At 63.2% G+C, this 7006-nt stretch overlaps 1 protein-coding gene across 1 annotated transcript in view; it reads left to right on the forward strand.

Moving 5' to 3' along the window:
- Nucleotides 1-7: 7 nt before the first annotated feature.
- LOC112066475 (Krueppel-like factor 13) overlaps nucleotides 8-7006 on the forward strand; it is a 30575-nt gene continuing 23576 nt past the window's right edge. Inside the window, exon 1 of the transcript XR_003681628.1 lies at nucleotides 8-223. The gene's annotated coding sequence lies outside the window, so the exon portion shown is untranslated. The remainder of the gene's footprint in view (nucleotides 224-7006) is intronic.

Raw genomic sequence — 7006 nt, forward strand, 5'->3', positions numbered from 1 at the left:
TCACTGGTCTCTACCGTCTCATGGTGATGAGTGGCTATGCCATTCCTGCCAGATGACTCCACCGGATGGATGGGGTGCTCTGGGTGGGGCTTCCAGAAGCCGGCCGTCGTTGGGAGAGGTGCCCACCTCGGGGAGGCCCCGGCTCCCTGATGGCTTTCGTGACTGGCAGCCTCTTCAGTCGGAAGGCTAGAGATCTTGTTTGCAGTGGAGGCGGCCCCTTCAGGTAGAGGGCACCGTCCCCGCGGCCAGGGAATCCCGCTCAGGACTGACAGTCGCTGTTTGCCGGCTTCCTGGGCTGCTGGTTTCAGCAGCATCCCGCCTCTTGTTTGCAGGGGTAGTCGCTCTCAGGAGCTTTGGGCCATCTGCGGATTTTTTCCCCCTTTCTTCTCTCTTTTCTGGGCCACCGTTTTATGTTTTCAGATATGAGAATTGTTTCCTAGAGGGAAGCATGAAAGCACTCTTGAGGCTGGCTTTTCAGCTGTGGAACCACAGTTCGTGCCCCTTTCCTGCTAGGTTTTCACCCTCGCGTAAGTGCGTTTGGCATTAAGATGCTTCCTGTGTGGTCTGAGGGGACGACATTGAAGGAGTATGAGAGCTGAGGGCCTGTATCCTGAGGTGACACCTGGGCACCAGCATGACCGTCCTTCCTCTGTCCTGGCATCTCATTTCAGAGGACATTTGTGAGTGCCCCAGTGGGGCAGCGGCTGTTCCATGGGTTTGCTAGGACGGAGGAGGGTGCTGAGGACCTGTGTTCCTCCCCTGCTCGTGTGGGCTGGAGTGACCAGGCCCTCGGTGTGGAGAGGCCCTTGAGCCCGGCGCACCCAGCTCTCCTGTAGCTTTGTACCTGCAAGGCCTCACCCTGCCCTGCCACGCCCCGCAACACCTGAGCCCCTCCCCACCCCTGCCCTCAGGATGCTACCTGCTTGGGAAGGCAAGAAGGCGCGAGTGGGGTCCAGCCTTGTGTGGGGACCACAGTGGGAAGGCGCTTCTGCCCTCGCATGTGCCCAGCTGTGTCAGCAGCACCCTGGGCCGCAGTGATGCCGACCGGGATTCATGTGTTAGGGTACGATTTCCAAGCACAGGAAATGACCAGGGAGGGTTTTTTGCTCACACGGCCCAGAGCTGTTAAGAGCCGGCCAGCCAGGTCATGGGATGCTCTCTGGTTTGCAGGCTCCAACGGTGGTCCCTGCTAACCCCGTGGAGGATGGAGTCTCGCAAAGTCTGGGGCGGATGGCCCAAGGGCGCCTTGGCTCCCAGGCCGGGACTGGCATCTCTTGGTCCAGGTTCCTGGATCTCTTGGGGAGGCGTCTGCTTTTCCATCTTCCTTGGGGGCAGAGTTGGGCCCCTCCCTGCCCGCTGTGCCTGGTGCCTGCGTGGTCGGAGCCTGTTACTCCTGCCCCAGAGGCAGGCCTCGCACCCCTCCCTCCTGTGCACACGGGGAACCCGGTTTGTCCTGACATCTGGTCCACCCCCCACCACTCCTGCCCCAGGGCTGGGGGTCAGCAGAGTGGTTTCCTGAGTGTCTTCATCACTGCCCTCGCCCCCATTTTCAGGCCGGGGCCGTAGCACAGACATGTCCCGTAAGTCCAGCTGGGGTGCTGGGAGCAGGCTGGGAAGTGGCCGCAGCCAGGCGCTCGGTATTTGGGGTGACCTGCCCCTGCCCCACCGATGTGGGCCTGGCTCATGGGGGGGTCACCCCCTGCTCGGGAGCCTGGGCTGAGGGGCCTGTTTCCACCGGTGAGAAGGGAGAGCTCCGGGAGGCCTGGGCTGTCCTTCAACACTCCCCACTGAGGCCAAACGCCGGGGTCACAGGATCTGTCCTAAGAATGTGGAGAATGAGTCCTGGTTCTGAGGCTTACAGATTTTTTTCCCTAAAAGCAGTAGAACCTTTCTGTCAGCACATCTCAGTGGATTCCAGGGCAGTAAGGAGCCCGAAGGATGGCCCGGCAGGGGTGGGGTGGGAGGGGCTGTGGCCAGGGCCCCTCTGCACTCCTGGAGGATGGTGCCGGCCGCCCCAAGGCTGGGGCAGGGTCCTGCCTCTACACGGTGGGCCGAGGTCTAGCCCCCAGGCCGCAGGCAGGGTGCCCCGACGCTTGAGGCCAGGCCGGGGAGTTGGGGCCTGTGGTCTGGGGCAGGTGCTTCCTCTCGGGCCTTTCACAGGATTGTGGTCGAGGAGGCAGTCATGGGACCCGGGCCACACCGAGGGGCAGAGTGGGCCGGCCAGGAGGCATGCGAGGTCACACGCTCTCGGGCAGTGGGGTCCCGGCCCCCGCTGCAGCCCGGCCTAGGAGAACTGGGCTGTCGAGGGGAGAAGGGCTGCGGGTCAAGGTGACAGGGCCGGGGCTGGGGGCTGGCCTGGCCGGTGGCCCACACGGACACACGTGTGCAGCTGTGTTTGTGGGGTGCCTGGACAGTGCCGGGGCGGGGGGCGGTAGGGGGTTCTTCACGGTCCCCTGAGTGCCGCCGAGACCCTGCCTGTGGCTGGCATTTCTGTCCCTAGAGAACTTGGTGCTGCATGGCCAGCGCCATGCGGCCCTGTCCCTGTGAGCTGCCCTGGGCCTGGGAGGCCTGCGCCCCTCCCACCGTGGGGCCCTGTGCACAGCGTGTGGTGAGGGCACCCTGGGGTGAAAGGAGGCACTGAGTGAGGGTGAGGAGTGGGTGGGGTCTCGAAAGGCAGAGAGCTGAGCCTCTCCTGCTGCCCCGGCCCCTTCACCGGCGACAGTGGGGGGCCTGATGTTCCCACTGGGCAGCACCCGCCTGGCCTGGGGGTGTCGCTGCAGTGAGGCCGAGCTGAGTCCCCGCAGCAGGTGCGGGTGGGCGCCTCCCAACACAGGACACCGCTGACCCAGGGCGCCCGCTCAGCTGGCTGGTGGCAGGTCTCCGTGTTTTATCCGCATGTATGACCGGGTGCCCTCCTGGGTGGGCCTCAGCCCCCACTGGCTCGTCGCCTCTCCTACCCCGTGGGTGAAGTCAGTGGTCCCCGACTCTGATCCCAGTTCTAGGGGAAGGGCGTCGGAGGACAGGCTTTCCTCGTGCCGTCCTGAGCACCCGAGTGTGCCCACGAGCCCCAGTCCTGGCAAACGTCTCCGCCGCCCAGCACCCAGGTGAGCCTCCAGCCTGTCTGTCCCCACGGAACCCGTCCTTCTACACAGGACACCAGGTCGATGAGCTGGGCTTCACTGCTTCTGGGAAGATCACCCATCTGTGGTTGCAGAAAGTATCCTGCTCCACCCCACCCCGCCATCTCTCTCTCCCCCCCCCCCCTCAGTGCGCCTCCTCAGCACCAGCTTCCTTTCCTCCTGGGCTGGTCCCCATCCCCTTGGTGAGAAGTAAGACGGACGTGCTCAGCACTCCTCCCTGGGCCACCGTCCCCAGCTGCAGCCTGGCTCCACTCATCTCCCTCGTCCCGGTCCTGCTGGAGCCCCGCTGCCACCTCTTCCTTCTCCCTCTTCCTACCTGGACCTCGGCCTCTCAGCCTCGGGGGCTTCCAGGCCAGGGACGGGCCCTGCCACTCTCACCCCACCCTCTGCTCTAGCTCTAGCGAGGGGCTCCCACGAGGTGATGCCTACATTGTCACAGCGGCTCACTTCCATGCCTCCTCTTTCAGAGGCATCACCTTCAACTGAAGAAGAAATGAAGGCATCACCTGTTCTCCGAACCTTTCAGTTTCCAGACAAGGATGGCCCGGGCCCCTGGTCATCGGCCCATGTGGTCAGTCCATGGGTGGGCTGGTGGCCCTGCGGTGCCGTCTTCCCCACCCACCGCGCCACAGCCCCTGCCATCGGGGAGATGCCTACGGGAGCAGTGGGTTGGGTGACCGGCAGGGGTGGGGCTCGGTGCAGAGTGGGGCACAGGGGCCCTGCCCGTTGGCCTTCAGCCAGGGCTGTGGTGGGCCAGGTCTGTGACGGGGCCACACTCAGGAGGTGGGAGTGCCCGGGGGCTAAGAAACCGCTCAGGGAGGCACGGAGCTGGGGCTCACCGTCTCCCCGGCATCACAGGCATCCCTCCAGAGCTCCTCTGGCAGCACCAAGGCTCCCAAGGAGAAGGCTCCTGCAGCCGAGCCTGGGGACCACTTGGGAGACCAGGGTCACCACAGTGCTGGCTCCTGTGCCGAGGCCACGCTGGGCTGGCGGAAGTTTGGGAAGCGCCATTCTTGGTGCTTGTGGCTGGGGAGAGGGGAAGGGGGGGGTCTTTCCAAAGCTATGAGCCAGGTTCCTGTAAGGGAGGGGGGCTTGGGGGTGGACTCGGGGGGGTGTGGGAGCAGAGAGGCACCGCCCAGCCACTGGGGGGGGTGGGGGGCAAAGGGCAAGTCAGAGGGGCCCCTCTGGAGGCAGGTCTGGGCTGGAGGGGTGTTGCCTTGGTGATGAGAGCCAGGCCCAGAGTGTGGGCATCCAGGGGTCGTGAGGGATGGTGGGAAGGGGAGTCCTGTGCGGGCTCCTTACCAGCAGGGTCTGGCTGGGGGCACCAAGGGAGGGGAGAGAAGGGGGGGGGGGCGGAGCAGCATGACTCAGGAGGCCAGGGGAAGAAGAAAGGAGAAGTGGGTGTCACGGTGCTCTTTGTGTCCCCCGGCTTCTGGGCCTCAGGACTGCATGTGTGCCCCTCCCCTCCATGGGCATCTTTGGGGGAATGCACAGCCCCCGCCCAGGAGGAGGGAAGGTGTGTTTCTAGCAGCCCTTCTCATGCTTGAGTGCTTGCAGCCCGGCTTTCTTGACGGCTCCCTGCGGTCAGCCTCAGCTCTGGTGGCTTCCTCCTCCTCCTCTTGCTGGGCACCCCTTGTCTACTTCTGAAGGCAAGACCCAAACCCTGGGTCTCTCTGCTGTTGAGGAAAGTGAAAAACGCACAGGACTTGGCAGCATGTCAGGCTGCCCACGGGAGGGAAGAGAAGAGGATTCGGCGAAGCACACCGGAGTGGCTGGTGGCCCGTGCTACCCCCTCCGACTTGGTTTTGCGCTAAAGTGACAGCAGAACCCAAGGGTCTGGCTGTGTCAGCCCAGCCCTAGTGCTCTCTGGGAGGAGGAGGGCCACGCATGGCACACGTGCACACACGTTCTTACTGAAAATGATACGTTAACTGCAAACGATTTGGGAAATTTTAGAAAAGCTCAAAAAAGAGATTATGTGGCACAAGTTGTACCTCCCAGAGCAGTTGCTTGGCCCTGTCCTCACCCTTGGGGGACAGTTCACCGGTGTTCAGCCCCGGAAGCCCTCCCGGCGCCCGGGCCTGGCCGCGAGGTCACAGCCGCACAGCCCCCTGCCCAGACATGACTGCTCGCCAGCCTCCATGCCTTGGGCTCTGCTTTGCAGCCGTGGTGGCTGCTGTGGGCTGTTTGTGGAGGCCTGTGTTCTGTGTGGAACTGAAGTGCAGCTGTGGGGGCGAGTGGGGGCCTACTGCCCACGCACAGGGGCTTTGGAGCACCACAGTGTGCGACTGTCATTCCGCTGGGGGCGTCCCGGGACCCATGGAAGTGCTGCCGCCCCGAGCTCTCCAGGGACCCGCCCGCGGTCCTGACCCAGGCACTCTGTTCCCAGAGCATCTCCTGCCCGGCCCCCATGGGAAGTGTGTGCCCGTGGGGCTGCGGCGGGAGGAGTAGCCCCCCCGGTCGGTTGAGCGGCTGTCGTCCAGGGGGCCGGGGATTTCAGGCGTGCTTGCGTTGTGCTTGCCCAGCCCTGGACCCCGGTCTCTGGGCCTGGCCGGTGTCAGCCTGTCAGCCCTGGTTGGCCACCTCCCCTCTGATGCTTGCCCTGGCCTCTTGCCGCGTGAGCCTGCAGGGTTGTCCACCAGGTGGCCGAGGAGGAGATGGGGGCCCAGTGGGAGGATGGGAGTCAGAAGTGCAGGTGGCAGCAGGGGGCTTCAGTCCCTCCAGGCTGCTTCCCGACCCTCTCTTGGGCCTGTGGGGCTCCCTGGGCTCACAGCTTCTGGCGCCTCTCCAGCCAGTGTGAGGTTGGGTGTGAATTAACTAAAGCAGACAAGGTCGAGCGTCCCTAGAATTCCATAAAGCCGGACGGCAGAATCAGCAGTCGGCCGCGTGTCCTTGGCTGAACCAGGAGCACTAGGAGAGTTGCCGAAGCCACCAAGTCCTGGGAGAAGCCGTCACAGAAGTTGTGGCCGTTCCTCTGGACGGTGTGGCTCTTCTCTACTGTGTGAGGCCCTTGGGAGGGTCCCAGAGTCCCCGAAGCTTTCAGAGTGGTCTGGCCTGTGGCCTCTGTTTTGAAGCCGGTATGCAGGTTGTAGGCCAGAGGGGAAGGGTCTGCCTGAGTCACAGTGGGGAGTGGGCATTGGGGACCCAGGGATCCTGGTGTGGGGGAGGGTCGTCCCATAGGCAGCCCAGGCTCCTCCACACGTGGACAGTTGTCCTCAGTGGCCTGGGGACGCCTGTGAGCTTCATCTCATTACAGGTCTCGGGGGACATATGTGAGGTTTCAGGTAGGGTGCCCCCCTTAGGTCCTGTCTTCACCCACTCGTGTTTAGAGAAAGCAGTTGGGCATGTAAAGAAGCCTCCTGGCTGACTTCAAGGGGTCCACAGGGTGGCTTTGGTGTGGGGACAGCCTTCTAGGAGGGCCTCAGGGGTGGCCCGGGCCAGTGCAAGAGGCGAGGCCCACCAGGTTCTGAGATGCCCCGCAGCCGGGCCAGAAGCCAGGGTGCTGGTGAGGCTGCAGCAGCTTTGAACTTGTGAGGAGCCCAGCTTTGAGGACCTTTCTGCAAGAACACGATAGTGACGGTAAGACTAAGGACACCAGGAGGGTGGACAGCCACGCGGAGAGCTCCATAGTATCCCCGGCAATGACATGCCTTTTCAGATGACCCAAATCCACCATCCCTGGACCGGATGGCAGCTTCTGAGTTGGGTCCCATCAACAGTTGGAAAATGTGTGCTCCACCCATGGTATGACTCACTCTTGGTGCTCTGGGACCAGGTTAGATGTGAGAGTGTTCCTGTTTCTCGTAAGAAGTTGACTTTACTGGAAGACTGCAATTTCAGTGCGTTGCATTTTTTATTTCTGATTT

This window comes from Physeter macrocephalus, chromosome 11 (assembly GCF_002837175.3).
Source record: "Physeter macrocephalus isolate SW-GA chromosome 11, ASM283717v5, whole genome shotgun sequence".
NCBI classification, from domain to species: Eukaryota; Metazoa; Chordata; class Mammalia; order Artiodactyla; family Physeteridae; genus Physeter; species Physeter macrocephalus.